Source organism: Lycium barbarum, chromosome 12 (assembly GCF_019175385.1).
Source record: "Lycium barbarum isolate Lr01 chromosome 12, ASM1917538v2, whole genome shotgun sequence".
NCBI lineage: Eukaryota > Viridiplantae > Streptophyta > Magnoliopsida > Solanales > Solanaceae > Lycium > Lycium barbarum.
This window is the reverse complement of record NC_083348.1, coordinates 95,755,642-95,776,660: the sequence shown is the minus strand read 5'-3', so window position 1 is coordinate 95,776,660 and position 21,019 is coordinate 95,755,642.

The following is a 21,019-nucleotide window of genomic DNA, read 5'->3' as shown; positions in this document are numbered from 1 at the left end:
AAAATTTCCATGTAAGTGCTATTGTGACATTATTTGTCCACGTGGACAGCACTTGGCAACATTTTTATATAAAATGGAGAGTGTAGGTCACATGCCATTCAAGAATAATTTGAGCTGTGTTTTGCAAACTAGATATTGATAGTTTAGGTAGTTTTCTGAATCTTCTGATAGTTTAGGTTTGAAACTAAAAAAAAGTGATAGTTAGAGTGTATTTTTTACCCTTATCTCTTGTAAATTGACTGATTTTTAGTGTCTCAAGTACCAGATCAATTTTTGACAAATATCTTTGCTTCTTGCCACTTGTCCCTTTAAAAAGAAGGAATTTTTACCTAGCATAACTACCTCTAAGACTTATTTATGCATGAAAACTACTATTTAATTAATTAACTATTAGTAGCTAAATGAGTTTTTTATTTAAATATCATAGCTACAACAATATACACACGGTTATTTTCTCCAACCAAGCGTATTTTACGACCTCTCTCCCACTTCATACGGTTTCTTCCCTTTTCCACTCCTATTTCTCTTTCATCTCTCATACATTTCTCTTTCCACCTTCAATATTCACTGTTTTTCTCTCCCTTTTCAGAATCCAATTCATTTTTGCTTCCCCACGATCTCTATCACAGCAGTTGTCATAATTGTTGTTGGTGGTGGAGGAAGTGGCAATAAAGAAAGCAGTGGAGGATCTCCAGCAAATGGTCGAAGCTCAGCCATAACAATTCGTCTGCTAATCTCCATGGATGGGCCGAAAAAAGAGGAAAATCCTTCTTATGTTTGCTGATCATATGGTGTTGTTTATCTTATGAGTGATGAATAATAGTATTGATTATAGCAATATAATATTATAGAATCATCTAGGAGAAAGTGAATAGTTGTTAGTGTAGAAACACCAGCTTTATGCCCACCAAGTGTTTGATAAAATGTTTCAGTATATTTCAGTGTTTTAACAAACAGTATATCTAATTTTCAGTATATTTCAGTGTATTATTTTTGCCATTGATTATGTGTAATTCAATATATTTCAGCGTATTTATGTTTATATTTAATTATTTTTGCCATTGATTATGTGTATTTCACTGTGTTTTATCTAATTTCAGTATACAATCAGTGTATTTCAGTGTATTATTTTTGCCATTGATTATGTATATTTCAATATATTTTAGCGTATTTCTGTTTGGAATGGAGTAATAGGGGGAGAGAAAGACGTGAGCTGTTATTGAACATTAGCCGTTATGCGTGAAATATGGTTGATTTAATTTGACTTACCATTTAAAAAGAAAAAGAATAATCTGTTAAAAAAATATAGCCTATTTTTTTACTCAACCCGATTTTGTATTTCCGTGTATTTCACTGTATTTCAAAAAAAAAAAGAATGATATCAAAATTACCTTGTTGATAATCGAATTTTCCAACCGTTGTTCACTACGACAATGTAAAATAAATAGTTCGTGAATTACAGAGTGTATTAGGCGAATCAGATTGTTGAAAAAATTTCAAAGATGAAAGAAAATTTTACTTATTTTGAGTTTTTTTGAATTCAAAAACTTTTGAATTGAGTGATTTTGATTGACAGGCGTTAGTTGTAATGGAACCTCATGAGGTTTGCGTGAATCATGGAACCATTAATAAAAAATACCATATAATTTGAAAAAGGTTTTTATTGCCATAAATATAACCGTTTTTTACTCAACAGCCGCGTTGTATTTCGCTGTATTTCAAAAATGTGAGATTCAACTGAAATACAGCCAAAAGCAGCTACGAATTGTAAATCTTCAACTTGTAACTATAACTTTTTAGAAATTATTAAAAGGTAGCTATTTGTGTAAGTTTTACTAAGGGCCTGTTTGGAAAGCCACCTGGTAATTGGAATTGGTGTAATTACTAGGGTAGTAATTACACAGCCTAGTAATTACACAGTAGTGTAATTACAACGACATGTTTGTTTGTCATAATGTAATTACAGTGTAATTACAAGCGTGTTGTTTGGTTGCACAAGGGTAATTACAAAGTCAGTTTAATTTTAAAATAAAATTTAAAATTAATATTTAAAAAATATTTCCTTCATAAATGATATTAAATTAGTTATTTAATAACACATTGTTTCTTGAAAATATATTAATTAATAATCATATATTTATAACTAATATTGTAAAAAATAATTGATATATATTTTTCAAATTAATATTTAATTTTAATTAATTATAAAACTTAAAAGAAGAATTTTTTGGTGAGAACGTCATGGATTAGATGTTTGACAAAAAAATAATATTAATAAATATAATGCCATAACATTACTCAAATGTTTGACTTAAAAAAAACCATCAAAGGTAAGTAAAAAATAAATGTTATATCCCGCATTTCGTACATTCGGATAATTCAAGATGATTGCGAGAAATTAAAGTCAAGACTATTTTCCAAAATTATTTTAGTGAATGAGTTGTTTATGAAAATGTTTGATGTGGAAATATTAAGAAAGGCAAAGGGTAAAAAGGGGAAATTCGCAAAATGACTCGTGGAAATATGGAGGAAGGCGAAGGGCAAATTTGGAATTTGAAAAAAAAAATCATGAAGTGCAAAACAAAAAAAAAATGGGCTTGGAAATTAAAGGGGCCATTGGGCCGTCCATAATAGATGGGCCAAAGCCCATATGGGGACAAAATTTATAAGTCCAAAAGATGACTTATTAGTCATCTTATTCATTACCTTCCTAGAAATTTCAAGAAGACTAAAGAACAAAAGAGAAGGAGAAAAAGAACCAAGGCCATTCGGCCATGATAAATCCAACAAGAACCTTGGAAAATTTTTATCAAAAAAAAAATTATTCTCTTCTACGTAAACAATCCATTGAAGGGTCCTTAGCAAAGTGAAGTGGTTATTGGAGCAAGAAAAACATATATTCATACAGGTTACAAATTCTAGCCAAGTGAAAAATCAAGAGAAAAAGGTATGGTTTAATCCTTTTCTTATATGTTGTGGGTGATTATGTATGCTGTGGAGTGTGGAAATGGATGAAAATCATGAAATTATGGGTGTTGGTGCTTGGCCGAATAGGTGTGTGGTGTAAGAATGGTAAACCAATTATTTTATTTAGTAATTTGATTGTTGTTGTGTTGTGGATTCTATGATGCAAAATGAGGATTTAATGGTTGAAAATGAAGTTGTAATCGTTTGTGAAAATATGGATATGTAGTGTGTGTGTGGCCGTGTATATGTGTTGTAGTGTGTATGGACGATGAGCTAATTTTATCTAGTATTCTGATTGTTGTTGTAATGGAATCTATGATGAGAAATGGAAGTTTAATAATTCTAGTTCAAGTTGCAATTGTTGGAAAAATTGTTTTAGAAGCTAATGTGAATTGAATATAGTGTTATTGCACTTATGAAAAATAATGTTGTTAGTGTGTGAATTGTTGGTATAGTTTGTGAAATTGGAAGAAAAGAAATGTAGTTAGTGTTCTTGTTGAATTTGGAAAGCTTTGGATGAAGTGGTATGTTGGTTGGGTTGTTTGGAATATTAGTTGAATTGTTTGAAGTATTCTTGAATATATGTGATGGACTTGAATATAGATAAAATGTCGTGGAATGATGCGACAAGAGTTGTTAATATTAGAATATATTTTGAATTGATTGTTGAAATTGTTAGTATGATTGTTGGTATTGTTGTTGATATTTTGGCCGAGTTAAATTCTCGGATTGGTTATTGTATTTTTGGCCGAGTTAGATTCTCGGGGATGGTGTATTTACAGGGGAAATACAGGGGAAATACTGCCGAAATTTCGGTAGAATATAAATGAATTCATTTGAAAGACTAAGACAAGTGTATGTCGACGAGTCTAATAATTATGTCAATTTTCTTGAATGTAGATTAGCAAGTTTGGACAAATAAGTGTAGCTAGTTGGTCTTGGGACAGGTATGTAAGGCTTACCCTTTCTTTCTTTGGCATGTCCTAGAGCCAAGTAAGGTATGATATTGATATGTACATTGGGGTTACTCTATTCTGTGATTCCGAGCTTGTTTATGATTCGTGTGCACTTTTGATATGTTCTTAAAGGAATTCTGTAAGAATCAATGTGCTCGACTTTTGGAAATAGTCTGCTATGTTTGATACGTATGTATGGTTCCAAAAGACCTATCTGATTTGATCCATAATGAGATTCGAAAAGCTCCTGATATGACTATTGTTTTGATTCTCCAAGGAAAGCTTCTGAAACGTTCAAAAAGTTCTGTAAATTTTAATGTCTCTAACTTTTGTAAAAGATATTGGATTTGCTTTGAAACGTTCGTAATAGTTTCTGTGGTAAAAATGTCCGTAACTTTCACATACTAACTCCGATTGACTTGAAACATGTTTATGATCCTTCAAAGGTCGGTATAGGTACGTATATATCGAGTCTTGATTTATGTGCATTTAGTTTCCCACTACTCTGCTCGTGCATGTATTATTACTTCTTTCCCCGAGTCCCGGGCCGGTATATATCGTGCGCATGGTACGCCGGGTCCCTTGCTTGAGGGCCGGGTGCCATATATGTATTCCGGAGTATGATGTGTTACGGTGTTATGATGTGTTCATGGTTCGCCGAACCATATATGTGTATATGTATGTTCTGATTTTATGATATGATGTGTAACGGAGATTACGGAGCAAACCTTCTGGAGTATGATGTGTGTGGCGCCAAAGGCAGGGTGGCGCCACGTTTCCCCGGGTCCCGTAAGGGGCCGGATACCATTCTTGGCATGCATGATTCGTGTTCTCAGTAAGTGTTTTATTATTCTGCATATCGTGCTTAATGTATGTACTAACCTTCTGCACGTGCCACAACAATATAATATGTGTATATGGATCGGGCTGCACGTTCCGCAGCAAATACATTTGTGGATCGGGCCGAACGTTCCTCTACACTAATATGTTATATATGTGGATCGGGTCGTACGTTCCTCGGCACTATTATGTTACATATGAATCAGTTATGTGTAAACGTATATGATGACATACGTTGTTGGCACGCGCGGTCTGTGTTTGGAAAATACATATTTTCGCACTCTGGATGACCTACTTACCTTCTGTACTTTTTCTGACATATAGCATCGGTATATACGATCTGCATTCTGAAGAATAAGTATTTTGGTATTCTGAAAGCGTACTTACTCTTGTATCGTTTCTTTCGATTATAATTCTGGTTGCTGTATTCCATGTTTTACATACTTAGTACATATTCCGTACTGACCCCCTGTTCTTCGGGGGCTGCGTTTCATGCCACGCAGGTACACCCAGATGAGTACGGGACTTCGCTAGAAGATGCTTCAGCTGGATTGACAACTCCATTTGCTCCTGGAGTGTTACCGAGTCAGAGTATATGGGCTGTGATGTTTGTTCGAAGTTAGAGACTTTGCAGACAGAGTCGTGGGGATAGTATGTCGGTTTTGTAAGCGGCTCCATCACTACTATAAACTCCATATGATTACAGATTTTGTCTGATTCGAAAACGTTGATGAAAGAAAGATTTGAAAGCTTACTATGTATTTCACTACTATTTAATTTCAGAGTCCAAGGAGATTATGTGTAAAATAAGAGTCTGTGGGTTCGCTCGGCTCCGGATATGGGGTCGGGTGCCCATCACACCTTAGCGGGATTAGGGTGTGACAAAGTGGTATCACAGCAAGTTTATCCTAGGGGTTATCTGCAAAGTCGTGTCCGGTAGAGTCCTGTTTATGGTGTGAAGCGTGCCACATTTATAAACAGGAGGCTACGGGGCATCTATGGACTGTTGACCTTCTTTCTGTCTTAGATCGTGCGATAGAGCCAAGTCATAGGAAAATGAAATTTCATATATAAGCCTTACATACGATGGAAGGAGGTACTTGATGATATGAAAAGTCACTGCGGTAAGTATTAATATATTTGATCTGTTATTTGAAATTGGCAGTTCCGGATGGCTAGAATGTGATAAATAGCTGTATGCTCTGTGAGGCATCGTTGATATTTGTTGTGTACAGATTTTGAAAGGAAAGAATGGTCTAAGAGGAACCAGGTCTGTTGAAGGATTCAGAGAAAGTTGACAAGCAGTTTTGCTGTAGGTTATTATGTACGGATGGTGAGTGGAAATCTGAACATACTGATACCTGAGCAATTATAAGTAACGACGACGAAGGCGTGTTCCCCACCATCGGGAATCTGAAAATCTGGGATAAAAGATACCCATACTCACAGGTGAAAGGTGAATATTGAAGATCGAAAAGGGTAAAATAATAAATGTACAAAGAAGGACGTGTTACGAGAATGTCTCGGAATCTGTAAGACCTCGACTAGCCCCAAATCATGTAATAAAGGCCATATGAGAAAGCGGACGCGATTATATCAGTATTAAGGCACCGGATTCCACCAAAGTTTCGAGATTAAGCGTGCTAAGGTGGGAGCAATTTTAGGATGGGTGACCCCCTGGGAAGTATGCAAGAAATCCTAAAGATTTAGCCATAAGAGACAAATGAAAAGCTAGAGTAACCTAAAAGGAAATTAGCGTATACAGGATGGTTGGAGATTAAAGAAGCCACACAGCACGCGACAGGCTAGACTAGAGAAGAGACAGAAAGTACGCCACAGCTTGGAATTAGGATAGGCTTGAATGACGTTTGGAAGTACAAGTGTGGTTGTACAAAGCTATAACATTCGTAGTACTAGAATTCTGGCATATCCAAAATTGATTAAAGCATATCCAGAGACGGATGTATTAATCTTAAAAAGGTTTCTTCAACGTTAATCTTAAAAAAGTTGAACCCTTAAGAGTTTAAATCTTAAATCCGCTTTTTGCGGAGCTCATTGCATGAAGAGTCTGTCAGACAGGTAAGAAAGCATCCCAGGCCTGCGAGCAGAGCTGAGAACGATCCTCTATGGTTCCAAGGTGGTACGAGCCTATAGAGCAGATCCTGTTCAAGTAAGGTTGCTGTTTTATGGGAGATAAGAGTATATAAACCGCGGCGAACTGATTACTTCTTGCGATGTGGCATAAGATAGAAGGAATTTGGCATATTGGTGCATAGCAAATACTGGGCTTGGGCCTGCTGTCGGCAAATAACTCTATCTTTTCCTTCATTGTTTATTATGACCTCGGATACAATCTACTGGACAGATATCTTACTTCGAATTCAATCCTGCCAGATACAGTATATACAAATAATACAATATAGTCGTAGTCTTAGAGAAACAATAAACTAATTTTATAATGTGTAAGTGGTGCATCCTTGAAGAAAAAGAAGCAGATTGTGTCACGTTACTGAGCTTGTATAATTTTGGTTATATTAGTCGGCTTTTTTCTTGCACCTACTATATGGCTATTATTGGGTTGCTTTAGAATGGGTTTGTTGTCTGGACCACGCTGAGAGTTGTAGCCCAAAGTATTTAACTTTCTTTTCCTAATAGCTCAATGTTTTTTTTTCTTAGAAGTTCTTCAAAATCTAACCGCCCAATGTGTGGAAGAGATTCGTGTCATTTGCCCTTTGTCTCTATTTGTGCTGGTCTTTAATTTTTTCCCTCAATGCAAATAACCTTTTCCCGGGGTATAGTTTATATTTTCATTATAATATGCCACAAGTTATGTTCCGCGTCATTAAAGAACTTATTCCCCGCTAAACATAAGTTTGATTTTCAAGGATAAAAATTAAAGACCAGCCCATTTGAAGGACAATTCGTGCAATTTCTTCAGCCGATTTAGAAGTGCATATTAAAAATCCAAGGTCCAGAGCTAGACAGGTCCAAAGCTTAGGCATTAGTATCCGTTGACCCTATCCATAGACATCAGACATTAGGCATGAATTCACAAATTTTATAGGATTCTCTTCTTGTCCCTACAAATTACTTTCACACAGGGGATAGATATAACTCAAAAGAGGAAAATAAATATCATTTACATCTAGACACGTGGTCTCAACTAGAAATTAATTTAATTGCACTATTCGTCTCTTTTGATCCTAAATTTATGGTCCATCCATCAATATCTATGACCCATTGCAATCCAAAAAAAAAAAAAAGTGGTGAGATTGTGCTTGTTATGCTGGTAGGTGGCAGGTAGAAAAAGAATACATGATGAGAAAGCATGTACTTGATATTGTTTTTAACTTTTGACTCATAATTTGTTCTTCCTGCTTCCATACTCCCACTCACTAATTAAAATTGTGCTTTCAAAACTCATATCCATCATTTACCTCTTTGTTTACCTTTCAGTCTGATTCATTGCCAATTCTTTAAAGAAATTTAAAAATAATTTAGCAAAAGTAAAAATGTTCGATGGTGCATTATTCTTCCCACCCTGCAATCCTTTGTTGTGTCAGCTTGCTTTTTGGTGTGAACAGAAATGGCCTTAATTGGTGTTTAGTAAAGTGCCAATCTACACAATAAGGAGTTCTTTTTTTATGGCGGAAATGGAGCCCCAATTCCATTATGTAAGTCGCATATTGCATCAGAAAAAGAACTCGACCGTGTAAAGAAAGTTACATATACGTTTGAGATGAGACATAATTGTCATTTAATTATGAACTCAAACTTTATCACTAATTTTGTGGAAAGTATCAGTGGGAACTTAGTATAAATATACATTTCCAAAATCTTGAACTTAGATATGTAGCCCAAAAACCCGAGTCCGCAACTTAAATGACCCAAAAAGTGAGATTGGGAATCAAAATAACGCAATATTTTTTATTTTATTTTACCAAACTACCCTTTGCGCACTAATTTAGAGCATAATAGAACTAACTCTACCTATTCAAAAAGGTCCTATTGCGCAATAAAATACTGCGCGAAAGGCCTTCTATAAAATATCCACACTTGTGTAAATTCAAACTTTTGAAATTCAACGTTTTTTCCATACTTTGACTAAAGATTAGTCATGTTTCAAAATATCGGAATATTAATATTTTATATAGAACCTGATATCTTTTTCTGCGAACAATAATGTAGGCTCGATACATCAAGTATACGTAAACGTTTGGATCATCGTTTTAGGAGTTGTAAAGGGCCTCGAACTAAGTGTAGTTTGTTTGGAAACTTGTTATCTTTAGGGTTAAGTGTTTTATTTTATAAGGTTTTTTGATTTAAGCGTTTTATTATTTAGTCTAGGCATTAATTTATTTCGAATATGTCGAGATTATTTCATAATTAATTTAGGACGTCGCACGAGTTATTAATAAATGATAATAAAGACTAAGATAACTAATTATAATTAAGAAAATAATACTAGTAAAAATATAATATAAATATAAAAGTTGCAATTTATTTACATATACACAATCTACATCCTCCTTCTTCCTTAGGTCCTACATGTAGGAGCCTTTAGAGTAACCCTAGGCCTAAAACGATCCCCACTACCCCCACCACCCTCACCATCATCTCTATCCACCCCCTTCCTCTTAATAATAGGATGCTCTGTGTTATGATCATCCGTCCTTCCCTTCCTTGCGCCCTTCAGCATAACATGCTTTTTCTAGGGCCGGATTTGTATGGCCGGAATCTTATCAGCATCAGAAGATGGGTCAATCTCAACTGGAGACGGGTCTACAGGCGCAAAAGAATGAACCTGAAATAACATATAAACAATTTAGTTTAGATTTATTAGAAACTAAACCTGAAATAACATATAAACAATTAAAAACCTAATTATAAATTAGATTTAATTAACACATTATCTCTTTTTGTAAAAAATCAAACCTGTGTGTCGACGGGCTCTTGAGATGGATGATGAGAGGGCTCCCGAGATGACTCCTCAACGGTCTCCCTAGCGGGCCCTGGAGATGTAGATGGTGCCGGAGCTGGAGACCGGTCCACAGGCGCAGAAGAATGAACCTGAAATAACATATAAACAATTTAGTTTAGATTTATTCAAAACAAAATCTGAAATAACATATAAATAATTAAAAGCCTAATTATAATTTAGAACTAATTAATACATTATATTTTTGTAAAAAATTAAACCTGTGTGTCTACGGGCTCCTGAGATAGATGATGAGAGGGCTCTCAAGTTGGCTCCCGATCGGGCCCCGGAACCGAGGATGTAGATAGTACCAAAGCTGGATCCTAAGAAAGGGAAAATTATATAATAATTAGTATAAGTATTTTAATTTGTTAAGATAATCATTTCAAACACTTACATCATGGCTCCAGCTGCTGAAGTCCAAGAATGTGAAGTCATACTCTAGCTCCTTGCCACCCTGTAGATCACGAACTGGTCGCATTCCGTGTGGATGACGAACTGGCGGCTGCGCTTGGTATGCCTCTAATGATGGCCACTCTGAAAAAAGCTCCGCCGGAGTATATAGAGGACTTGATGGTCGGAAAGAAGTCGACGGGAGCTCTGGAACATACGGATGCTACTGGGCCAGAGCGAGAAAGGTAGCATGCTCATCAGTCTCATCTACTAGACGAAAGCCTTCACCGCCAACACCTCGACCACCAGCCCCACCCCTTCTGTCCCTACCACCTCGTCCACCAACCTCTTTGGCCCCACCCTTTCGGCCACCATCCCCTCTAGCCCCACCACCTCTATCACCACAGCCTCCGCGAGCACAAGCACGATCACGTGCTACAGGGGCCTGATACGGGATATCTTGAACATGCTCATGGATATGTCCGAGCACTTTTGATTGTTGCAAACCACTATTGGCTAGCTGAACCATTCGGACTGCGTATCCTGCTGTCTCAGGGGAATCCATATGGGCCATGCTCTCCCAGCGCATATAAATTTGTAACGTAATATATAGGACGATTAATTAAGTTTAAGTGGGGTAAACTTACCAACGCCTCATACTCTCCGTGAGTGTTGCATATCTTCGGTCCTCTGTGTGACGCGTCGCGGGGTTCCCAGTTAGGCTGCGTGTCATCTGCCTTTACCACTCCATGTGCTGGAGGATCGGAGTCATATGTCCGACCACCGCTAGTGACCCCATCCTATGTTCCCAACGATGGAGCTGCGCCTGCATAAAGGCCAAGAATGCAGCATCGACGACCGCATGCTCGTCCCTCGTATAGTGGTCATGCTCCCAATCAGTCGGCTCAGGTATATTCCATACATGCTCGAACTGTCGTAAGACGCGGTGGGGCACGTGATCCTTAACGATATCCATGTGTATCAACGGACACCACAATCTCCACATGAGCTCACCAGCCCCACAAAACGCCGGCAATTGATGCAAAATCTGATCATATGGCCTCCATATAAAAAACTGTAAAAAAAAATGAAGTAGTCAACAATACAAGACAAAAATAGTAAAAAGAAAAATAATTAAGAAAAAAAAAAGATAATAACTTACCATGTCCGCCATCATACAATCTAGCAGATCCCCAGAACCGAAGAAATTTGTGGTGTGTATCCACATCTCGGATTACGCTTCCCGTCCATCACCTAGCATAGGGCATGCCCTTAGCAATGAAGTCAGGCTGAGGGTGCGTAACTACGGGCTGAAAATGCCTCATTCTAGACCACTCCCATATCTGAAAAGGTTATTAAAAAAATATTTTATTAGTCGTCGTTTCAAAAAGCTATATTTAGAATAAAATTACACACTTTTAAATATATTACCTGGAGGAGCGCGCAAAATTCACCGACTTCCACACGCTCGCCCACAAACGTTCAACATAGTGATCAATACATTTAAGCCAGAATAGTAGCTACCCAACTATAACATCCCAACTCGCCAAGATTATCCATATATGGCAAATTTTGTAAGCTCACATGGGAATCTGATGTGTTCGGGAACAAAATGCCCGCGAATATGATGAGTAAGTGCAGAAGGGCACAACAATCGCCTGAGGTGTGTCCTCTGTAATAAGATGTTGGATGTCTATGAGGCGCAAGTGGGTGCAGAGGGAAACCAACGACACTCGAGTTTGTCCCCAGAAATCACCGTCCTTCGGCACGAAATCAGTGAGCCTAGTCAACTCCTGCCGATGTTATCTGGGCTGCTGAGGCTCCTCAATATATAATGGGAGTCCATCTAATCGTACACCATATATGACCTCCACATCCTCAAGTGTGATAGTGGGCTCACCAGTACGGAGATTAAATATGTAGGTTACCGGTCGCTATCGCTCAATCATGACAGTCACAAGAGCCCTATCATACTGTACCCGACCAATAGTGACACAATAGTAGATACCGCCCTGATAAAGTATAACTAATACGCGACGATGTGGGGGCCGAGCACCCAAAAGATCCTATGCATGTTCTATCCTACAAGGAAGAAACAACTCACTATAATGTATCTCCCTAACCCATAATAGCTGGGACCTATGATTAGCCTTTAGATAAAGTACTGATGCATCGAAGGGCCCTAGATGAAGAGGTTTGGGATCCATGAAGGTGTCGTATCAGTACAAATAATTTTTAATTAATCATTAACATGTAATATTAATTATGTAATCTTTTATCGTAAAATTATACTTACTAACTAATCCTTTAATGGGAAATTATATTAGCTATCTAAATTTGCGAATTAATAATTGTTAATTAATTATTATATTAACTACAATTAACTAACTAATATTATATTAATGATATTTTTAATCTTAACTAAGGATGTTCAATCCTAAACTAAGGATTAACTACAATTAACTAATAAATATAATATTAAGGATATTAAAGTTTAACTATTTCTAATTAACAATTGATAATTAATTAGACCATAATTAGCCCATTAACACATAAATTAATAGATAATTAGCACATAAAATTAGATGACTAATTCGCACATTAATAAGTAACATGGATTAAACAATTTTACAAATAAATAAATTAACAACTAAAGATATTATTAGGAGATTAGTATATTTTCCTATAATCAAACAATTAACAAATCATTAACAAAAATTAAAGATTAACATATCATTGTCAAATAAATAACAATTAGCTAATCAAACAATTAATAAATAATTAAATATTAACATATCATTAACAAATAATTAACAATTAGCTAATCAAACTATTAACAAATAATTAACAAAAAATTTAAAAAAAAAAACGAAAAAAGGGGGCTGATCGCGCGCTGGACAGCCCGTATTGCGCTATTTTTTTGGGCGTATTTCATTTTTTTTTTCAAAACCCACATTAATCATGCTTAGGATAATAATATATTTATCAATATAATAGAAAATTCATAATAAAATACCTAGATTAAAGGTTGTTTTTAAAATCGAGTTCTACGCAATTTTATTCCGAAATCCAAGTTTTGAAACTTGTTCCTTGACTTGGGACTTCGGTTTTTGATTGGTAATGACGCTTTTTTAAAAAAAAGAAAAAGAAAAAAGAGGGGGGCCCGATCGGGTTGGGCAAGATTGTGGGATTTTTTATTGAGATCCTTTTGTGCAGTATTTTAGCGAGCAATGGGACTTTACTCAAAAGTTACAATTTAGTTCTATTGCGCACTAAATTAATGCCTCAAAGATAGTTTGATTTTTTTTTTTTTTTTTTTTTTGCGTTATTTTGGTATCCAATTCCAATTTCTATATAAAATATTGACGTTTCGGAGTCTTGACCCACGACTAATCGTTGGTCAAAGTATGAAAAAAACACTAAGTTTTTTCAAACAAAACTTACTTCGGGCACCTTTTCGACCCCTAAAATGACTATCCGAACGTCTACGTATCCTTGATGTATTGGGCCTACATTATTGTACGCAGAAAAAAATATCAGGTTCTATATAAAATATTGACGTTTCGGAGTCTTGACACACGACTAATCGTTGGTCAAAGTATGGAAAAAAATACTAAGTGTTGCAAAAAATAAAGTTTGGCCAATTTTTTTTACTTTTTGGTACTGTTTCTATAACGCAGTATTTTACTGCGCTAAAGGTAGTTTTGTAACTTTTTTTGTTTGTTGAGATATTTTAGTTCAAAGTGATTTTTTTGGGGCATTTTGATTCCGGACTCCATGCGATGCAGTGCAATGAGAACTTAAAGAAGAAGAGGAGAAGACAACTGGACTGCTAATGACAACATATGTCATTGGCTGAAAAAGGGGGTGACTTTTGGTTTGCTCATTCAGGCACTAATTTAGTGCGTGAAAGGTCAAATTGTTATTTTTGGCAGTTTGGTCCTTTCACGCACGAAATTCGTACGTAAATTCTATTTATGTGTTTTTTTTTTTTTCTATACTATTTTGGTTCAATTTTTTTTTATTTTTTTTTCGCCACTTAAGTCGTGAATTCCCCAAAAGCGAATACACTGGGTGCCTCCTCACACGTAATTAAGGTGAAATGGTGGGGTCCAATTTGTATAAAAATCTGCCCCTTCTCCACATTACAGCTTTTTTCTCTGTATGGACTGCCCCACCACTATTTTGTTTTCTCTCAATTTGCATTGGATTGTCAAAAGTTTTTTTGGAACCTCCAACAAATTCCAAACAAGTCAAGCCAAACTCACTTGTTTAATCCCCTCTCAATCAATCTTTTTTGCTTTTCCAACATCGCCTCATGTCACCTTTTTTCATTTTCAGAAAAGTTTTAGTCCTGTATTTTACGACTAATGTGCATTTACTGTTTAATCAACGATAGAAAGATTCAAATGGACCACTTAACCAATAAAAGCTCGGACGTTTAACAAACTTAGTGCTTTTAATAACCAATTTAAATTTGATAGTGCTGCTCCCTTGACAATACTGCATTAAACATAGTAGGTGGTTCGTTCCCGCGCTATATCATCAAACTTTCGCTAAGTCAGGCACAAATTTAATCCTTTTTTTCTTGTATAAAAGACTCACATGTTAAAAAGAATTATTTTCTTAGTCAACAAAGGTAAATTTAGCTCATTTATGTTATAATAAGAATACATTTGATCCTCACTATTACTAACAGATAAGAAATTTGAATCATTTTGCCGAGTTAGGACAGAGGGCACAACAACCATTATCAACTAAGCTCCATTTGGGAACAACGGGTGCACATTTACTTTCAATTTATAATCTACATATACAAATTAACAAACATACCCAGTGTAATCCCACAAGTTAGAGTCTGACCGTTTGGGAGGGCAGTATGTACTCAAATCTTATCTCTACTTTGGAAAGCAAGAGCGGATCCACCCTTTAGGGTGGGGGTGGCATGGGACTCCCTAGATTAATAAATTTTTTATATACTTATGATGTGATTTGCTTAAAATAAGTCAAATATTTGATCCTGCCACCCCCAGTCGTAAATTAGACAAAGGTGCCACGGCTATTAAACACAAATTTAAATCCATCTTGAACATTTTTCGACTCCCATTTTTCTTTGTGCTTTTTACTTCCTTTGTACCAATAATTTCCTTTTCGGCTCTCCCAATTTGCTATCTATATTTTTATTATTTATATTGTCTTTCCTCTTTTCTATTTTTTATCTGTGATCTCTAGTGAGAACAAACAAATAGAATCTTCACAATCCCTTAAATTAAGCATTTCTCTTAATCTCAAATCTTTGAGTATTTAAATCGGAAAACTTGGGTCTCAATGGAAATTTTGGATTTGGATCAAAATTCATTTTTTTTTTTTTGTAATTTCTTTTGTTTATTACTCCCTCCGTCCATGTTTACTTGTCTATATTTGACTTGGGACACTCTTAATAAGCAATAAATAAAATGAGAAATGAATTGGAGTACATAATAATAAGGATAAAATAGGTCTAAAATGGTAAATTATGCCTTGGTTTTTCAAACTATATAACTTACAAGTAAAAGTCGACATATATTTATTTTTAGTATAATGGACAGGAGTGTATTATAAAAATTTATGCTATTCTATAATTGTTAAATTCAATTTAAATCACTTTACTACTTAAATTGTGATGAAAATTCGTAAGCACTGCTTAGAAAAAACATGAAATTTATGATTTATTTTTGAGAACTTGTAGTTTATCTAATTCTATATTTACTTATGGGGTGTATTTACCTATTGAAGAATTTTTCTATTATTTTTCTTATTTTGATTGGTGTAATTCTCTTATTGAAGATGTTATTTTAATTGTGCAAATTCATTTTTTAATATACATAAGAGATGCAAGTCCCTTGGTGAAAATGTTGATTTTACTTTTGTTGTTAATGGGTGTGATTCCTTGTTTGAGATGCTAATTATGTCCGTTTCTTAATTTTTGAGATGTAACTTTCATATTTGCAAATAAAAAAAAAACCTATTAATTTGAGCCGAATAAATTAAAAAGAGATGGACCTGACCCAAATACACGTTCTTAACAAGATGTACATTGAAGAAAATTGTGGCACCCACCACCTTCAAATCCTAGATCCGCCTCTGTTAGGAAGGTAGAGAGGCTGTTTCGGGGAGACCCTCGAGTCATAGAAAGATGAAAAATAGGCATTAGCAACAAGCAAAAACAATAGCAAGATAATAAGATAACCGCGGCTAAAGAAACAACAGATAGTAATAAAAAATCTATAAGAAAAAAGTGATTTATCGGATAAGTCATTTCAATAAATTCGTGATTATGCCATTATATTCTATGTAAATTTTAATCACTCAACTATGATTAATCAACATATATTTAGTTCATGATGCAAAAATAAAAATCTAATGAGTATGGACCTTTAATCATCATTCATGTAAATCTTAGAATAGAATTTGTGTTAGAATAGAATACTTAGAATTTATAATGAAATAAAGAAAAATATAAAGTCAAATGAATGATAAATGACAAGCCATATTTAGTTAAAATTAGTTATTAAACATATCGTGAATTTATGGATTTAGGATATTAGATCAGATACAAATAAGTTATTCCCCCTCAATAGCCAATAAACAGCTTTTAGCTAAAAGATTGGTGAAATGGGGAAAATAATAATTATACTCCTAATTAAAAGTTAAGTCGTTGGGACAAACCTTTGGCAAAAGTGTTTTGAATAGTCTTTTGGAGAAAACAAATTTAAAAAAAAAAAAAGTTTCAACAACTTAAACAAACACAAAAAGAAAAAGTTCAACAACTTGAAAAAGCTTAGACAAATATCTTTCTTTTATTAAAGGGATAATAATATTTTTAGTCCCTCAAATTTAGGTAAATTCTTATTTTGATCCTTATGATAGATGTCTCATTACATTTAACCTTCAATTAGTTAAAATGTGTGATTTTAGTCTCTCTCTCATATATATATATATGTATAACACAAATTTAACCATAACACGTGGGTAATTAATTGGTGAACCATTAATATTTATGGTAAATTTGAAAATATTCACAAGCAAAGAGATTAAAAAAAAATATATAGTTCAATTAATCGGAGGTTAGATGTTCTTAGTAAGATATCACAAGGATTAAAATCGAAATTTATCAATAATCGGGGGATCAAAAGTGCTTAGCCCTTTCTTAAATTTTAGCCAATGTAGTGCCTTTGGAAAATTGAAGGGCCTACATGTGTGGAGATCTTGTTAAATCTTTGACGACGGAATTCGACATTAGTTCTTTAGGTTAGTTGAAAACAAAAAAGGGTGATTATTCAATTTAATCCTGAGGATCTCTATCGGAGTAGGTAAAAATGTCAAGTATACAGCTAGTTCTGCTTGAAAGTGAAATGGGACCGCAAAACAATCTTTAGAATGTCTCGTTCAATAAAGTTTAACGATCATTACTTTTATTTTTTTGACTTCATGGAATGGACAAAATTTTCCATTAAAAACTTTGAATCTTTTGGCCTACATATATTAGGACATTAATGTTTGCATCTCAAATAATCTTAAGAAAGTTAGTATGACCTTCACATTCTGAAGGGCGAAAGTTGGTAACTGCTCCAAGTTTCTCACCATTATAAGTAGAAGGTTGATTTCATAGATAGCAACTTTCATTTTCTTTCACTAAAGTCATCCAATTATTTTTTATAGTGAAAATCTCTCCATTTTTTTATATATTACAAAATCACTTATCCTTTAAATTTTGTCTGTGCAGTGTATAGATTTATATATTGTATACCATAAAGGAAAGACTTAAAGTTGACAATGACAGTTAACTCTTCATAGCACGCCAAATATATGGTAGTTAACCTCGATCAAAATTAAAAAAAAATAACCTACTATAATCAGCTTAATTGAACTAATAGTATTAAAATCTTGACATTGTCAGCTTATATAACCACTTTGTTTTATTTAGTCAATTGAAATGTTTAATGTGTGACAATTGACATGAGTATGGGGAGTTAGGTTCATCAGTTGTGTTATCTTTAGTTAAAAACTAATGTGCACAGCTTTGATATTGCAAAACTAACCCCATTAAATATGAACCTAACTTTCGTTGAAGAAGAATATGTGCAGGAACTCGCCCTATCCAAACTCTCCTTATGCAGCAGCCCCACCCCACCCTATTTCATCACGCGGTTAGTAAATGAGATTTACAGTAAGAAAATATCGATTTTGAGTAGTACAATGGTAAATGTGATTTTAAGTGTAAATACTTAAAAGAACTAATAAGGTAAACTACGTGTAAGTGGGTCATATAATTCAATACACCTTTGCTCAAAATTGACAAATCTTAAATAAACAACATCAAGCGGGTCATATAATTCAACACCACTTTGCTCAAAATTGACAAATCACGTATTAGCACTACAAAAATGAGGCCGCTTTATATACTTTTCATATGCACGGCGAAACCAGAATTATTTATGACAAGGGGATACAGAAATAATATTCTAATATTGTCACACCTAGAGTCTCAATTTATATTTCTTTTATAGTATGATGTTTTAAAAAAATAAATAATATATTACTACTGTATATAAGGGACAACTCAAGGGCCTTTGTAATCCTCACAAAAATTTCCAAATTAATATCAAACTTTTCAATTAAGCACTTTTAGGTTCTAATCTTATTTTTTGAATTAAATTTAGTTTTTGTTCTTACGGTCTACTTTTTAAAACCAGTCGAACCTCCTATATTAATTCTCATGTTACTTTCTTCTATTGATCTTATCTATTAACCTAAAAATAATCATTTCTTCGCTAGATATTCTTGCTTCTTGTTGGTCTCTCATTTTTTTTCCTTTTTCATTTGCTGCTTATTATTCTCCAATTTTTTAAATTTTATTCTTGTTGGTTCTTTTGTTATAGATTCTTACATGTAGACATTTCTTTTACTTTGTATTCACAGTATGAAATTTGAGACTGAAAATTCTTTTACTTACATGTAGGCATTTCTTTTACTTTATGTTTATATTTTATTATGTGTTTAAAAATAATTTATTATGTGATGCCATATGGTGTTGAAAATGAAGACTGTGTTATCAGTCAAGATTGGGTTATCTTTAAAATATCTTATTTGGTTAACAAAAAATAATCTTTTTAAGTATAAAATATATGAAGAATTAAATTTTTTATTCTTGAGGTTCATTTTAATAAATGTAGGTTATTTCTTGAATTTCGTCTAAACTAAGGTTAATCATCATATTTAACTAGCATATACCCTTGACACAAAATAATGAGTGAAAATTTAATAAATATCAAAACAAATCTATTTTTATATATAAATAAAATCACAACCTTGCAAATTCACAAAAATACTAAAGTATTTTTCGATTTATGATTGCTGCAAGTTATAATTATCATACTTTATCATCTTAGTATAGCATACTGAATCACAGTATACATTTGAGATTTGTTCATTTTTTCTACTTAACTTTCTTCCTTATAAATATTTTTTTCTTAAAGTCATCTAATTGTGTGACGAAGAAAGTTTAATAATTATAAAAATTATCAATAAGATATTATTAACCTGCAAATACATTAAATTAGTTATGCAGTAGAAAAATGTGATATGTTATATTTATTTAATAAAAAATTATTTTTATGTTATGAGTTTGGAGCCTGATTTAGCATGAACCTACTGCAACTAGTATATATATATATATAGCCTATTATTACTTTTCGAGGAGGGAGATTCGATAATTACATGTGGCTACGCCACGGGGGAGCACAACCACTAATGTGATTGTGGAAAGTGGAATCAGCTTTGAGAAGACGAAATTTAATTATTGCAGCATTCAGGTCTAACTAAGCATTCAAATCTGAGGATGTTGAAGTGATTACTAATCGCGGATATACATCAAGATGAAACAAATGAAGCATTAGGAATCTGTACCATTCTTATGGAAAAAAACATGCATATATAATATCTTTCAATGGTTTTTCAAAATTTGTAAAGACTACAAAATAACGGCAATACAGCCAAAAAATGTCTATTATTGCTAATTGATGTTTTTGTCCTAATTTTAAAACCCAAGTTTTTTGAAATAAGAAAAAGACTTTATCAATCGAATAAAAAAAATATCGATGCAACAGCAAAAAATTAACCTCTCTGATTTGGGCAGAGTGGAGCACGGATCCTGGAATATCTTATGTGTTGTCATTTCTTTGCATGAATATTATCAGCTCACATTTCAGTGTTTATTTATTTATGCATTGGAGTCAATGAATGAAGTCACTACTCACTAGTGCAAGGAGCAATCAGAAAGTCGAAACGTCATTCACAATGTCTGTATACCATCTTCTCTGTTCTATCAAGTCTAACATAATTGATAATTGCATCTATTTTTTGATTCAATCACAATATAATAAACTTCTCCTCTCCTTCTTCATCTCTTTCTTCTTGTTTTGGTTTACTGCATGGCCTGCCCTCTGGCTCCATACATTTTAGGTTTTTTTTTTTTTTTTTTTTTTTTATATAGAACCACTAAGCCAAGCTTAGTGTGAAATAGCTAGACACAAAAATATCCATACATTTTAGTATGCCTTATGCTTTATGGGTAAATTTTAAGCCTTTTAAGAATAAATAAAATTACTAGTGTAAATTAACAATACATATTTTTATAGTGAAGTACGTAAAGATGTTGGAAATATTGAAGTTGAAGAAAATATTTAGTTGACTCTTAAATAGTTATGTGAATATATTTGACTGGACCAAAGTTTAACAAAGAAATAGAATATTTTTAAATTTTTTTATCTTAAATATATCATGGGATGCAAAGTTTAACAAGGAAAGAAAATATTTTTGAAACTTTTGATCTTAAACATATCAT